Source organism: Crotalus tigris, unplaced genomic scaffold, assembly GCF_016545835.1.
Source record: "Crotalus tigris isolate CLP2741 ecotype Arizona unplaced genomic scaffold, ASM1654583v1 scf7180000024385.1074895, whole genome shotgun sequence".
In the NCBI taxonomy this organism is placed as follows: Eukaryota; Metazoa; Chordata; class Lepidosauria; order Squamata; family Viperidae; genus Crotalus; species Crotalus tigris.
In genome coordinates this window covers 859,672-876,535 of record NW_024100555.1, presented here as the reverse complement: position 1 = coordinate 876,535, position 16,864 = coordinate 859,672, and the positions used below count along the sequence as shown (strand labels likewise).

The window sequence follows — 16,864 nt, the reverse complement described above, 5'->3', positions numbered from 1 at the left end:
CCGCTCTTCTCCTATTTCAACGAACAGGGCCAGAGCTGAACTTATGTCAGAAGCAATAGCTCATTTATTGCAAATACAAGCAATTGAACCAGTTCCAAAAGAACAAGAAGGGCGAGGGTTTTACTCAGACCTCTTCGTCATTTCCAAGGCTTCAGGGGGCTGGAGGGCGATCTTGAACTTAAAAGGTCTAAACCTCTACCTGAGGTATAAGAAATTTAAGATGCAATCACTTCAATCAATCCTGGCTAGCGTCAGGCAAGGTGACTTTCTTACCTCCATAGACCTGACTGAGGCATATTTGCACATTCCCATTTTTCCTGGACACCGCAAATTCCTCAGATTTAGTTATGCCCGACGCCATTACCAGTACAGAGCCCTTCCATTTGGCCTCTCATCTGCACCGAGAGTATTTACAAAGGTACTGGCAGTGATCGCAGCCCACCTTAGACTAATTCCCATCAGGATTCAATGTTATTTAGATGACATTCTAATTCAGTCATCATCATGGCAGAGGGCCCGAGCAGATCTCGCCCTAGCCATCAAAGTTCTGCAGAAGCACGGGTTTTCCGTTAATTTCCAGAAAAGTCAGACTGTACCATCAACTCGGCTCCTCCATTTGGGGGCAGTTATAGACACAGACAACTGCACGGTATACCTATCTCAGGACCGACGGAACTCTATTCAGACTCTTGTACGTCGGATCCGAAGGGACAGAGTAGTCACATTGGCATCCCTTTCACAGCTACTAGGGAAGATGGTGTCCTGCGTGCAAATTGTGCCATGGGCACATCTCCATGCCAGGGAATTATAGTGGCTTCTCCTTCCATTTCAGAGACTTCATACCAGCACATCCCACCAGAAGGTCCGAGTTCCACAGGCGGTGTTGAACTCCCTTCGTTGGTGGGACTCTCCAGCACTGTCACGGGGAGCAGAATTCAAAGAACCAGACAGGATCACCATCACCACAGACGCAAGCCTATTTGGGTGGGGGGCACACCTCCACACACACTGGGCCCAGGGTCAGTGGTCCAGGCAGGATCTAAAGAACAATATAAACTGGCTGGAGCTAAGAGCCATACACATGGCCCTAAAGAGATTCAGCAGCTTAGTACAGGGCCAGCACGTCCTGGTCTTAACCGACAACATCACAGCCAAGGCCCATATCAACAGACAGGGGGGAACGAGGTCCAAGCCTCTCATGCAAGAGGCCAGATTGCTGGGGTCTTGGGCGGAACTGAATCTTGCCTCCATCAGGGCGGAGCACATATCCGGAGTGGCCAACCAGCAGGCGGACTCACTGAGCAGAGCCACCGTGGACCATTCCGAATGGCAGCTGAATCCGGAGATCTTCAGAGAGATCGTGGACAGGTTTGGTTCCCCAACCCTAGATCTGTTTGCCTCCCCAGCCAACTCACAGCTTCCCAGATTCCTTTCCAGGTTCCCGTCCCCATCAGCGGAAGGAACAGATGCACTCCGCAGTCCCTGGCCCAGGGAACTGCTCTATGCCTTTCCTCCACTACCTCTCCTACCGGCCACGATCAGGAAGATCCTTCGCGAACAAGCAGAGGTTCTCCTGGTCGCCCCACATTGGCCGAGACGACCTTGGTTCGCCGACCTGATGGAGCTCTCCGTATCGGCTCCATGGAGGATTCCAGCCAATCGGATCTCCCTCATTCAGGGGGAGTTACATCATCCAGACCCTCAATGGCTCCAGTTAACCGTCTGGCACTTGAGAGGCAGGCCTTAGGCCTAGACTCATATTCGTCAAGGGTCATAGCCATGATCCAGCAATCCAGGCGACCCTCGACGAATAGAATATACGATGCCACGTGGAAGAGCTTCTGTAATTGGTGTTTAGCGCACAATATTGAACCCTTACAGGCTGCAGTGCCAGTTATCCTGGAGTTCCTGATGGATGGTCTGGACAAAGGTCTTTCCACAAGTACCATCCGTAGGCAGGTAGCAGCACTTGCCACGGTTATTTCCTATGGCAAGGAGCCCTTAACACAACACCCTATGATACGCTCCTTCCTAAAGGGAGCTAACAATGCCAGACCACCAACGGTACATAGATATCCCTCCTGGGACCTTCATCAGGTTCTACAGGCTCTCGTCTCACCACCCTTTGAGCCTATTGACACTTGTTTGCTCAAACATTTATCAATGAAGGTGGCATTTCTGGTTGCTATAACTTCAGCCAGAAGGATCTCTGAGCTGGCTGCCCTGTCAGTAAGAAAGGACCTGTGTATTTTCCATAAGGACAGGGTTACTCTCAGGTTAGATCCCTCCTTTGTGCCCAAGGTTAACTCCTTATATCATAGGTCCCAGGACATAGTTTTGCCGGACTTCTGTCCGAACCCATCTAATAACACAGAGGCTCAGTGGAACAGATTGGATGTTCGCAGGGCCTTATATTGTTATATACAGAGAACCTCATCTTTCCGCAAGACTGAGGCTCTGTTTGTGTCATTTCACCCATCGTCGTTAGGACAAAAGGTTTCCTCGCCCACTATAGGCAGGTGGATTAGAGCTTGTATTTCTCTGGCATACCAGACTCAGTCACTTCAAGCTCCCAGCCATATCACGGCCCATTCCACCAGGGGCGCAGCCACTACAGCAGCCTGGTCTACCCAGGCATCCATAGAGGAAGTTTGTAGGGCAGCAACATGGGCATCGCCCTCCTCCTTTGTCCGTCACTACAAGATGGATGTATACGCATCCTCTACGGCTTCATTCGGCCGCAAGGTACTAGAACACGCATTAACATTGGATGGGACCCAGGCCCAATCTAATTTCCCACCCTAGGGACACAGGGCTTTGGTATGTCCCATCCGTGGGTTCTCCATCCAATCATGCTGGAGAAAGGGGCGTTGTCTTACCTGAACGCCTTTTCTCAGCATGATGATGGAGAATCCACTCCCTCCCATTAGGTCAGTTGGCCTGGTTCCCATTTGTTCAGACGCGTCGGACTAATGTCTGGGTATCGCCTTAGTCTAAAACTGGGGTGCACTTGGCACAGAGGGGGCGTTACCAATTTCAGACTTAGTCCAATTGGAGCAGATGGATTGAGACAACCCATCCGTGGATTCTCCATCATCATGCTGAGAAAAGGCGTTCAGGTAAGACAACGCCCCTTTCTATTTTTTTAATTACTCTGAAGAAAGCAAAGCCTATATATTTTTGTTATACATGTAGTCCTTGACTTATGACCACAATTGAGCCCAACATTTGTGAGATATTTATTAAGTGCGTTTTGCCCCACTTTACGACCTTTCTTACCACAGTTATTAAGTGAATCATTGCCATTATTAAGTTAATAAGCTTCAGTTCTTCTCTTTTTAAGCCCACCTTTATTATTTTTATAAATAACTCAAGGAGGCAAACATACGTTGTACTCCTTTCGCCTCCTATTTTCCCCACAACAACCCTCAAAGTAAGTTGAGTTGGAGAGAGAGAGAGAGACAGATAGACAAACAAACAGGCTGGCCTAAAGTTACTCAGCCAGCTTTCATGCCTAAGGCAAGACTCACAGTCTCCTGGTTCCTAGGCCAGCACCTTAAGGAAGAAGCCAAACTGGCTCTCTTATTCCAAAAATCATAGTCACACTTCATTTCTAGTCTGGTGATTTAATCACTAGACCAAAGTGGCTCTTTACAGTTCTTACTGTTAATGTTTTCCTGTTACAGTTCTTACTGGAAAGGTAGCACTTACAAGAGTTTATTGTTTTATGAACTTCTGTCATAAATTGATTCTAGATAAACATCTGGCAAGCTGACAAATGTCCAGGAGGTTGCTGTCTAAACTTCTATTCATAAAATAAAAGAGTGGCTCAAAGTTCCATTAAGCCAAGCATGTCTGTTCCAATCAGAAAACAGAATGACAGAGTTGGAAGGGACCTTGGAGGTCTTCTAGTCCATCCTGCTGCTCAAACAGGAAATCCTATAGCATGTCAGATAAATGGCAGTTCAATCTCCTTTTAAAACTGTCTAGTGATGGCGCAGCCATAGCTTCCCACATAATTTCCACTGATTAATTCTTAACTCTCAGGAAATTCCTTCTTAGTTTTTGGTTGGATGTCTCTTTGGTAAGTTTCCATTCATTACTTCTGATCCTTTACATTCCATAGTCTTCAGTGAGGGGTTTTTTTTTTTTCAAATTTCTTAGATTTACAGTATATCTGTTACAGTATTTTTGTACTTTTGCAACATGCTAATAGCAATTAATAACCATCAATCACTCTGATGTAACATAAAGTAGATTACTAAAAGGAGTGATAAATTCATAATTACATATAAATCAGGGGTGTCAAACTCGTGACGTCACGTGACGTCGCGCAACATATCGGGCTGGTTTTGCCATTGCTGGCAATGGGGTGGGCACAGCTTCAGTATGATGAAACTGGCCCCTGAGCTGGCAGTTTGACACCCCTGATATAAATCATTGGTATGCTGTTGATAGCCAAGTGTGATACGAAGCTAATGACTACCTAACTTAAATAAAAAAATACCTATTATTCAATTTGCCACAAAGTATTCTAAGAGTTGGTTCAAATCAACAACCGTATATGTGTCCCAAGAATATTTGCTCACAGCTTTGTAACTCTTAGTTTCTAAGGATCAGCTACTATTCATCGATAAATGGCAGCAATTCAGGGACAATTCAGTTTCAGGTGCTAGAAGCCAGATCAAATGGCAAGGAATTCAACAGGATTTAATTTTTCAAAATGCACAGCATTGTTGACATTTTTTTTATCTTATATTGCCTGGAAAAATGATTAATGCCTAAGTATGCTTCTTGGCTTTTCAGCTGGTGTGATGAGTCTCCTGGACAGTTCCCCAGATACCTCTCCAGATGTCAACTCGGAGAAGGATGAACCAGTTCCAGGCATGTTGGTCAATGGTTCTTAGCAGGCGGCTGAGAGGACAGCCCTGGGGCTTCAGGTGGGGAAAGCATGCAGCTGCAGCCAGTCAGTGATGAAGAAGAGGAACTGCCTTCTGCACCTAATCCAAGAACATATAGGGTAGAGAAAAGGCAGGAACAGAGAAGGTCAACCAGATTGCTCATGAGGAAAAAGCCTCACCCTCCTTGATGGGCTGCACCAGAAGTTGGCTATTTAGCACAGGAGACAGATGGAAGTGATGCTGGGAACAATGGTGTTTTCTTGCTTATATTCTTGCCTAGAACTTCAGATTGTATCTCTTCAGCTCTTGCCTTTGCTTGCCTTTGTCTTGGGAACTTGCTTTGGCCTAATGCGCTGGACTTTCCTTTTCCTCAAGGATTAGCATTGGCTTCATTTGAGTAGTCTATGGAACTCATTGGGGTTGAGCTGGTGCTAACACAAGGAATTGCTGGGGAAAACCTATTCAGGCTCAGAAGCCTTAATAAAGATTCCTTACATCCATTGTGTGTGTGAGAGAGAAAGAGAGAGAGAGAAGAGAGAGAGGGAGAAAGGAACAGCACAGCTGGCTGCCATCCCTGAAAATTTCCTCTCTTCCCTAGTTTTATCTTACAACTTTTTGAATTATTTAAGGACTTTTTTATGCATCTTAAAAGCAACATAAAGATAAGGCAAGTAGATTGGTTAATAGGAATTAAAGAACTGATAATGTGAACAAGCAGGATGGAATAATTATATTAACATGCTATTTTAATATTTTAATCCATCAAGTTGCTCATCCAATTGTTGTTGCTAAGGGTTTGTGGGGATGTTATTTTCTGTACTGAGGTTTTATCCTTGTAGGAGTCCTGGAGTCATGCGCTTGGGCAACCATATAGCTCAGGCATGCTGGCTGAGGAATTCTGGGAGTTGAAGTCCACAAGTCATAAAACCGCCAAGTTAGAAGACCCCTGATATAGCTTTTCTTAAATAGGTATAGACCAGGGAGTGTTATATGATCTGGGGAAAAAATGGAACAAAAGATATTGGTAATCAAAAAACACAGTTGTTTATTATAAGGGTTTTTTTCTTCCTATAGATATTTTGATGTGTACATTTAATACACTTCCATATTTCTGATAAAACAAACCCTATTTCCTAAAGTTGTTATTCAGCTTTTTAAAATACATGCTGCATTCCTAAATAATAATCCTTTTTAAAAATAGTTTTAATACCCGAGACCTAATGTTGAAACACTGCCTATATCTGAGCTGGGTATATAAACAAAAAAATACTGGGATTACCTGGTGTTATAGCATCATAAATGTGCATAGTATTTCCCAACCACACCAGAATATGTGTTTTTGCATTGAGAAGCCTACAGCTGAATTATGGAGACTCCGAAGCAGAATGGGAACGAATTCTTCATGCTTATGAAAGTTTTTCACATGTTAAACAGGTGCCGCGTCGACAAATGTGGCTCTGGGAGAGTTAGCATGTGATGTTGTGTGAACGAACCACTGCCTTCTATCTTCTGCCCTGTTGCTATGCTTTTAAGTAGCAACCATTCACTCTTGCGAGTATCCCATTGATAAACGCAGTATAGACGCAAACCGGTTCAATATCCCCAAGGTGCTAAAATTTCCACACTCAAGATCTGCAATTCAGGAAACTTGTCTTTTCAATATCACTCCCTTAATATGATTCTACTCCCAACGCCGATTTTCCAACCGAACAGCGAGTTAGCCTCTTTCCATCGTCCGAATCCATAGCAAGTTGCAGAACTCGCAACTTGGTTCGGAATGGAAAAAAAAAAAACCCGTCGGATCAGGCAGAAGCTGTTAGTGCTTCTGTGCCGTCAGAAACGGTCAGCATCCAAGACGATCGCCGAGGCAGACGGCGACTCTCCAGCGTCACCTGAAAGTGCCCCGCTTGGTAAAAAGAAAGCGAGACTAAAGGCGCGCCGCCCGCCTTGCCCAGAAGTTATTTCGATCGCCCCCGCTCTTTCTTTTTTTTTTAATTTCATACACACAGTCACGGAACCCGGAAGTTTGTGTGTGAGCGCGTCTCTTTCCGCGTGGTGGTTGGTGTTTCGTTTTTCTTTCTTTTTTTTTTAATTTCTATCACATGGCAGTGTGCGAGAGATACAATAAAAACAGAAAAATGGCGACAGTCACGTTGTGGCGACTCTATGCTGCGTCATTAGATAATCTTCGCGCAAAGAAAGCTAAGAACAAAGACGGGAGAGCGAGGGGGCAACGAGCGCGTCTGGAAAGGTGGGTGGGCGAGAAGCAGCGACTTGCTAGAGCGCGGGGAACCGACGGGCGCCCGGAGCGGGGGGGAGGGGGCGGGGGAAGGAGGACTAGGGAGGGGGTGAGCCAGCGCGTTTATTGCAGGGCACCGGGGTTGGCATCCCAACTCCCCCATCTGCCCGCTCGCAGTTCGGCTTCACAGAGCCCCGGGAAAGTCCTGCGAGAGGTTGGTGGATTTTTACGCGAGGGGCAAAGCTTTTATCGCCCCAGGCAGGAGGGGCGGCGGCGCCAGGCTCTGAGGCGAGGTGTCGATGCTTGTCCTTTTTTTTTTTTTTTCCTGCTCTTTTAATAAACGCGGCCGCCCGAAGCAACGACGCACAGCTGGGCGAGCGGGGTTTTGCGAGCTGAGCGCTTTGCCCGCCTTTCCCCTCGCAGCTGAGGATTCTGCACTTTAACTATTAGGCGTCGCGATCGCCAGTGCACTTTGGCCAGAGGCGCGAGTGTTCGCGTTTTGCCTTTCTTGGGCGCGCGAAGGGGATTAAAAGACAGGGGAGGCTCGGGCCCGGGACTTGGAGGGAGCCGTCCCATCCCTGGCCCGACCCTCTTCCTCGGATGGATGCTTCCTCGGACGGAGATTTGCTCGGCGGCGCTTGACGGCGGCTGGAGCGAGCGAGGGAGCCGCGAGGAAAGCACGGCATCCTCTCCGGAGGGCGTGTGTGTGTGGCTCTTAAAATGTGGCGCACTATTATTTTCCTTAAGATTCCTGGCCCGGTTCCTTTCCAGTCAAGTGATTGTAAATATAGCCTGGATGTTGTTTACATGAGCCATCAAGGGGGAGGAGCGCAGAGAGGAGGAAGAGGAAGGCGGAGGAGGCTCCCAGGCTGGCAGGGGTGAGTTTTATCCCAAAAGGAGGAGCTATCAGTAAAACTGGGGCCGGAGGCTCGGACGAGCGGTTTGGTATTTGCGCTGGAGGCGAGCGCCTCCCCACCCAGGCTGTCGCCGCTTTGCTGGCCTCCGCGCCTGCTGTGGTCGAACTGCCTAGCAGGCGAGTCGGTTGCTCTGACGTGCGGGCTGCCCTCCAGAACGATCTCGGCCTCTTTCTTTTATCTAAGCTCGGTCCTTTCGGTTTTCAGCTGCTAAGGTGGAATGGCTTAGCGGGTTCCCACCAATAAAGCAGCTGCACCTGGTTGTTCTCTGGTGTTATTAAAGCCTTTTCTCACTTGGAGCTTTCCGGATTTGTGGACCTGCAGATCCCCAGATTCCCAGCCAAGAAGACACCATCATCTTGGGGAAAGGGGTTATGCTGCTTCCTCCTTTTCCCAGTTGCAGAGAAGGTCCTGCCCTCCTAGTTGTCATGCTTGTCTTTTTAATAATGGTGGTGGGAAGAGTTCTCTGCCTCCACCACTGCCCCCTTGCTTGGCATTTGCATCTGCCAAATACAGAGCAAAATTGTGTCCTGCTTGTTAAAGTAACTATGGAAGGACCTAAGCCTGAAGTATCTTTGCTTCTTGAAGAGATCTTAACAAGCCAGGATTAATAGAACTTTTAAATGCTGCCTCTGCCAAAAGTCATTTAACTGCACAACTCCTAAATGTATAAGAGGACTCTGGATATTAAAGAAAGCCGATATCACTGGTATGAGTTACTTCACCATTCTTGGCATTTTCCTTCTGCCCAACCCAATGAAATATTGGAAGGAAAGTATGTAAATAAACTTTTCCTGGACTTTCTGTCCACCCATCTGTCTGTCCATCAGCAGAAACTTTCCAAAAACAGAATGGATGGGCCCAAAATTGGTGAAGGTGAAAAAAAAAAAGCTGGCAAAGTAAGGCTGAGTTTGAGAATGACCAAACAGGTTTGGAATCTGGAAGACAAAAAAATCAAAATTTCCCAATGCATTCCTTTGGGGAAAGGCATGTACTTAGACTTTTGCTGGTTGCTCCATCTTAAGATTCCTGCCTCCTTCCTGGTCACATGACCCAGGGTGAATGATCAGGGCTTGGAAAGAATTCCAGAAGTCATGTTCTACATGTGTTCTCTACCTTGTTATTCTTTCCAATCCAGCAAAATCCAGGATAGAGATTACATAAAGAGGGTTGGGACTTTGTTTATCAACAGGATAACTCAAAGGAAAACAAAACTGGACCAATCTGTTGGCAGGAAATTTCGATAGAAGAACTGTGAGTTTGAATAGGGGCTGGATCTGGCCAGGACTGCAAATCCCCAATGTATCCCCATGGGAGAAGTAGTTGGGCAGCGGCTCAGAATGCTGTTGGCTACTCACTTTGAGCCCCCTTCTTTCCCAGAGTACAGCTGTAACTTAGGGCCTTGGAAAGAATTCCAGAAGCCTTGCTTTTCATGTTTCCCATATATTTTGTCTTTGAAATACATTTTTAACCATTGGCTTATCCTAGCTACCTCGTGAACACTTGACTGTATCATTATGTCTCAGTATCTTTTTTTTTTTTCTGTATCACACTTTCACCACAATTGAGATGAAGTGCTAACCATCCATTCTGGAATCTGCAAAAAGCTACAATATATACAATAAGCATAACTACTATCCCCATACAAATTTCTAGCCTCTATTGCAGACATATCAAACTCGTGACGTCACATGTTGTGCAACGTATCAGAGCTTTTTCACCATTGTTAGCAATGGGGTGGCGTGGTTTCCCATTAATGCGTCTGGCAGTTTGACACCCCTGCTCTATTGCCTCTGATTAAAATCACTGCCTACCACCTAACTTCCGGTAAGGAACTAGGCAAATGTTATATACCTTGAAACCGTCCTGACTGATGTTAGAACGAGTGGCAATATACTGCTTAATCCCCTGTACAGCTAATTTGCCTTACTCCTTGGCAGGAACAAAGTGAAAGCAATATAACAAAGATACAGCAATGCCAAGTGACTTTTTTCTCTTACTGGCCATGTTTGGTTAAGTATAAGTAGAGAAAGGACATAAAGTCTTGACTTGTTACAGAAGAAAAAAAACCTGATATGCTGACTGATCCTAGGTATATTTACTTAGATTTCAATACAATAAGAGACATAGGTTTGTGTTTACAGGTTTAACCCCAAACTTGTTTAATCTGCGGCATCCTTGTAGTATCTTTCCATCACCCACTGATTTACTATCACTAGTTCCCACAAAGAAGTTTGGTTTGTAGGCCTGAGCTGCTGCACCTTTCCTTCCAGAAATTAACAACTATATCTAAACAAGTCTTAATAGCCTTTGTCATTCTGATATTAAAAATAATAGATGTAAGTACTCCCCAGAAATATTAATTCAAAAATCCAGTTGACATTTCCATTTTCTCTTACTGTTTTTCTGTTACAATTTATACTTCCGTGCTTGACAGTTTGTATCTCACTATCTTATGCAACTCATCTGTGTTATCTCCTCTGGTTACATTTTGCTTTATAACATGGGATTTTTAAAATAAATCTAGCAAAGTGAAGGATTGTCCAGGGCCTCCCTTGTTCATATCTTGAAGAAGAATGGCTGCAATGCTGGGATTGTTAGATCCAATTTTTTGCTTCACAAAGATGGAATGGGTTATATTTTAACAAAATATAGGAGTGTTTGTTCTCTCTGGCCAGTAAGTAACAAAAGTCCAGGTCTATGACCTTGATTCCTTTATTGCAGCATTTGTGGTTTTCATGAAACTTGTCTTTAAATACAGAGAAGTTCCAAATCTATCTCTGTTACCTCCTAAAGGCAAAGAAGAAGTGAAGCAGCATAAGATACCTTATACCTTTTTCTGAGGAATGCAGTCCCTAATGTTGCCAGCCTCAAATCTGTAAGTATTTGTCTTTGACTGTAGACTGGTTGATTTGGGCTATGAGACTTTGATGGGAAAGAAAATACTAGGATTGAATGTCAACTATGACTGACAGAAATAAGGTGCTTGCGAGATGAATGTGTTGAATTATATATTTGTTTGGTGGTCTTGATAAGAGAAGTATAATTCTGTCTCACAGAATTCTTAAACAATTATTAAAAATAATGTAGCTGAAGAGAGTGGAATTTTAAAAAGCAGAAGTTAGCACGAAGTATGTACAATGTTTTGCAGATAGATGGTACAGTTGAGACTTGGGTGTGATGCCTGTATGATTTTGTGATTTATCAATGTTTCTTATGTTTTCCTCTTTATCTGCAAATAGTGGTATTTTTAATCCTGGAGTATAATTGTATGCTTGACCTAAAATATTTCTAAGTAAACATGTTAGGTTTAGCTCGTACAGTGTGGATCTTGAGTGGTTAAGATGTAATTCCCAGATTGGTTACAGCACTTTTTATCTCCAGCAACTATTGCCTAGAAAGAGAAGGGAGGAATCAGATATGGGAAAAGAGAGCAAACAAAAGACAACTAAGTAAAAATATAGTACGTTAAAAGTAACATGTAATTATTAGAGCCAGTTTGGTCTGGTGGTTAACGCACAAAGCTAGAAAGTGAGAGATTGTGAGTTTAAGTCCCACCTTAGACATAAAATAAAAGCCAGTTGGTTGACTTCTAGTCCTGCCTTAGCCATGAAATCCAGCTGGGTGACCTTGAGCCAGTCCCTCTCTCTTAGCCCAATCCACCGCACAGGGTTGTTGTTAGAAAATAGGAGAAGGAAGATATGCTAGATATGTTCACCAGCTTGAGTTATTTGTAAAAAGAATAAAGGTAGGATATAAATAATGAAAATAAAAATAAAAAAATTAAAATGTAAATTAAAGAAGTCTTAATTATTGATTGGTATTTTAAGACAGAATTTTTTTTTAAAACTTAAACTGGCCAAAAGGTTTTAATTTTTTTAAAAAGAAAATATATGGGAGAGATCTAGCTAATTTAATTTTATAGAAAAATACATTGACTTTGATTATACTTTTTGCCTTAAACAATATGTTGCTCTGAGTACATCTGTATTTTTCACCCCTAATTAATTTATCAGCTTCAGATCTATAGATTTTCTTTTTTCATAGCATCTACAGTGCTTTCAGGCCTTAATAGCATTACATGCAATAGGCATAAATGGTTAAATTGGGAACACCTTCTACTCAGTCTTTCCTGAAATGAGTTCCCAGAGGATAATGTCTCATATTTTGGTCACGGTTACACGTAATTCTTACTAATCTCTCTTTCTCTAATGCATTTTTTTCAATTTAAAAGTAGTTAAGTATAAAGACTGAAAAACTTCATGCTGCTATGCAGAAGGAATGACCTGTATATCTGTGGAAATTGAAAAGAAAGATAAATTATGCATTTAAAGGCAGAAATGGAATATCTTTTCAATTGTATGTTTGGTAACTTGCAGCAGTATAGGAACATACTATAGAATTTTAGCAGTATAAAGATTGCCTATCATAGCTTTTTTTGCATATAAATTTAGTCAGAGCAACCATGTTAGGCAAAACGTAGTAAGGTTTTCACCAAACTTTTTTAAAAAATTACTCCCAAATATACCAAATTAAATTGTTTGGGATAAAAAGCCCACCTTCAGGGCATTTTAACAACAGATGTTATGGTTACTTTTTAATCTCTTACAATCATTGTAGCAACGATATCAGTGAATGCTAATCAAATATTTGAAGGTCTTTGGCACATGCCTCCACATTTGCATATTTAACAGTCTATCATAATAACACCCATTGGGTGGGTAGCTAGCTAGCAAAAATGTAGCTAGCAAAGATGGGAGGAGATTCTAGAAACTGAAGTCTTAAAGCTGCCAGGATTGAGAAAGTTCGCTCTATAGAGAAATGTGTTGTTTATAACTTGAGAAGGAAGAGGAATCTTAGCCTCCCTTAAACTGTTTTCCTGAGGTGAAGTGCCAGACATAACTGCCATATTGAGTCAGTCTTGACTTCTAAGTCCCTGGGTGCCTTTGGACTAGCTCAATTTAAACCTATCTCACAGGGTTGTTATGTGGTAAAATGGGGAGAAGGAGCGTAGTGTATGTACCCATAAGTTTCTGAATGGAAAGCTGAGTATAAACTCACAAATAAGGATATAAGGCACACCCCAAGCCAGGGGTAGGCAACCTTGACTGTTTTATGACGTGTGGACTTCAACTTCCAGAATTCCTGAGCCAGCCATGCTGGCTCAGGAATTCTGGAGTTGAAGTCCATGAGTCATAAAAGAGCCAAGGTTGCCTTACCCCTGCCCCCAGCCCATTGTGACTGGGAATTCTGGCAGTTGGTTTCCTAAAAGAACTAATAAGTTACTATATTCAGAATGCCTGTACTGAACCATGATTTAATGTTATATGAATGAGTTCCCCAGTCTTTCAACATGACTAAATTGAAGACATCACCAGTTTTCAATTACATTTTTTAACCAGAAAAAAATTAATGTTACCTCCACACCTTAAATAAACTATGTATATTAATGTTTGGACTTAAAATGCAAAATAAAACTTTCATTTTCTATGCAGCCATGTCCCCACATTCAAATCTGAGTGTTGATGTTGATCCATAATGTCTCAGCATATTACAAAGGAATGAAGCAAGCTTCTTTACACCAAATATATTACTAGTCTATTTATTCTAATATTGTTTGTTCTGAATAAAATTTTTCAGGAGTCTCCCCCTATCTAAAGATCCACCAATTGGATATGGAATCTAATGCATATAAAGAAGTAGGTTACAATGATGTGTTTCATTGTAGAGCAAAAATTTGCATCCAGTCCAAATGCTACAGTCTATTTTAAACTTTGGAATGCTATTTCTGAGCAGAGAGAAACCATAACCTCATCTTGTTAGGATTATTTCCCCAACATATCAGCGTGTTGAAGAATTCAGAATTTATATGCACATTCCTAGGCAATAACACTTTTTCATTTGATGAAAAAAAAAGTGTTTTCACAAATATTAGCCTATTAGGTTTAGGAATTACATTTGTCCTTGAAATTTGAGCAAGGTGCTTTTTTTTTTGAAGTCAACGTACAGTTTTGATTCTCTCCCCCCCCCCTTATGAGCTGCAGTTAACATTGGCCAGATTGTTTTGTACAGGTGTCTTTTTTTGGGAAAAATAATGAAATAGGTATCAACACTTTCCTCTCAACTCTAAAAGGCATTGATTAAGAAAGTTCTAAATAAATTTTAGGTATGGTTTGATACTTAGCTACTAAATGATTGATTCGATATGTGATATATTTACCGGTAGATGTTCTAGACCAGACATGTCAAATACAAGGCCCGGGGGCCAAATGCGGCCCACGAAATGGTTTCATGTGGCCCACAAAGCCATCTCCCCCTGGAAACAATGAGGGAATGGCCCCCACTGCCTTAGCCCTCGCCCAGGATGGCCAGCCGAAGCCAATGTACAATTTTGTGGTGGCCATCTACGCATTCAGTCTCTCTCTGACTTTGCCCTAGTACCCATCATGAACAACCTGGCTAAGGAGAGAAAGCATAGCAGCAGCAGGCTTGAGGAGGTGATAAGTGTAGCTTCCCCACTTGGGGAAGAGGGGCTGGGCTTGGTGCCGTGGGTGCTTGAGGGCCAGGCAGGGTGTTTGACCTCTGCTGCCCAGGGCTCCAGGCACGGGTGCTTAAGGGCCAGACATGGCATTTTACCTCTCTGCTGCCCAGGGCTCCGGGCAGCCTGCACCACCATCCCCCCCCCACATGGCCTGAGAGGAATGGTGAGGCTTCTCCAGTGGACCATGCCTTGGCACTTGCCCTGGTCCCACTCCCTTCTGCCAGAGGCCCTCAGATCTGTCCCACTCCTGCCCAGGTCCCCTTAGGCACCATTGATGCGAACAATATAGAGCTGGCCATGCCCACCCATTAGGCCACACCCACTCCCTCCATGCCCACCCAGTAGGCCATCCCCATCCTGGCCACACCCACCCGGCCCCCTAAGGGCAACTGCAATGCTGACACGGCCCTCAATGAAATTGAATTTGACAGCCCTGTTCTAGACCAGGGGTAGGCAACCTTGGCTCTTTTATGACTCGTGGACTTCAACTCCCAGAATTCCTGAGCCAGCCATGATGTGTATATATTAATGTTTTTTTTAAATTTGTTTCAGTATATTCTCTTTTGTTCCTGTAAAATTATAATTAAAACTGGGGGGGGGGGGAATAAGCTTCAAGGTTATTTTTTCTTGCAGTTCAGTAGTTTAAGACCAGAATATGAAGGCTTAGAAGTATTTATTTACCGCAGCCTGTACTAGAAGAAAGTAGAGGAAGAAATAATGAAATCAGTTGCATATCTCAGTGAATGAATTTGATTTGTGAAAGAGTATGCTATGAATCCTAATAGCATGTGATAGCATTTAGCTAACCTTGGTTGATCTCCCCAAACCTAAGCAATATTGGACTTATTTAATAGTTGGATAAGAACTTTGTAGAAAATCTCAGAACTATATGCTACACTGAAAAATTAGCTTGGGGAAAAAAAGCAATGGGAAATCTTGTCTTTATTTTTGTCAATAAAATTGCACGAATGTATGCGTATAGAGTTAAGCCAGAATTTTTAAACTTAGTTTGTTGACTAAATTATAATGATCTGGTGTTCATATGATGCTGAAACATAATTAATGGTTTAATATGTCACCATAAACCAAACCACAGCATGTTTTAAACACATCATATGAATTTAGTCTATGAGATCTTTTGAAGTGTTTACCACTTTTTAAAATAAAAGTTTGCTTCATTTGTCTTTTGCTACAGGTTTTAAGTAAGAATGCTACCTCTTTCTCAATGCATTTTCCAGCTTTTCCATTTCTTGGCAGAAAAATAGGTCTGGACATTTTAAAAATATAAGAAGGTGAGTGAAGATCATAGAAAGCATAAAATGGTGAATTATTTGCAGAAGATATTAACTTCTGTTGGCCTTCTTATTTTCTAATCTAGACAGGAATATTCTTTCTGTTTTTTTGCATTTATGCTAGTACACTAAAGTGTTTCTGTAGCTTATAACTCATGAATACCTGGGGAAAGTTAGGAATTAAGTGATTAAGGTGTTACACTAAGGCTGAGGAGATCCAGGTCCAGTCCACCTTCAGTAGTGCAAATTCACTAGATGACTTTAGGGCAGTCACTTTCTTTTAGCACAACTTTTTCACAAATTACCAGGAGAATAAAATGAAGATTTCCACATAAGGCACCTTGAATTTCTGGAGAAAATGTGGGATATAGCTTTAACAAATACAAGTATAAATCAGATTAACACTTGCTAGTCTCCAAATTCATGTATTATATCTTTAGTTGATACAGGAGAATGAATGGCAGCAGTCTTAGTGACAAATAAATTGACTATCTTGGCATTGGTTTGCAAAATACAGGACACCTTTTTAAAATGACAAAATAACATGATGTAGAGCAGCAGTCCCCAACCTTTTGGGCACCAGGGATCGGTTCAGTGGAGAGAGGTTTTTCCATGGACCGGAGGGTGCATGGTTTTGTGTACTGCCTGCATCTTGTGGATGGGGCATGCTGACATGCCACGGTCCAGGGGGTTGGGGACCCCTGATGTAGAACATCAAAATAAAAGGATAAATAAATGAGTCATTGGTAGAGAAAATAACTAGTTAGGGATGTAATAGTTTAATGTGACTTTTTTGAGTTGGATGAGCTGTATCAATGTTGTTCAACCACCAGCAACTTTGTGTTGATTTCCCCAGCCAGCGTGCATGTTGCCAAGTGAATTCTGGGAGTTGAAGTTCACACGTCTTAAAGTTGTTGAACTTCATAAATACTGGGTTATGTGATAGAAAACGTTTATCACCAAATATGGACAATTGA

At 42.8% G+C, this 16,864-nt stretch overlaps 1 long non-coding RNA gene across 1 annotated transcript; it reads left to right on the top strand.

The window, feature by feature from the left end:
* Nucleotides 1-6,186: 6,186 nt before the first annotated feature.
* Nucleotides 6,187-16,529, top strand: LOC120301552. The gene is made up of 3 exons (XR_005554941.1): nucleotides 6,187-7,152; nucleotides 10,851-10,932; nucleotides 15,791-16,529. It is a non-coding gene; the product is annotated as an uncharacterized LOC120301552 (long non-coding RNA).
* Nucleotides 16,530-16,864: the final 335 nt, after the last annotated feature.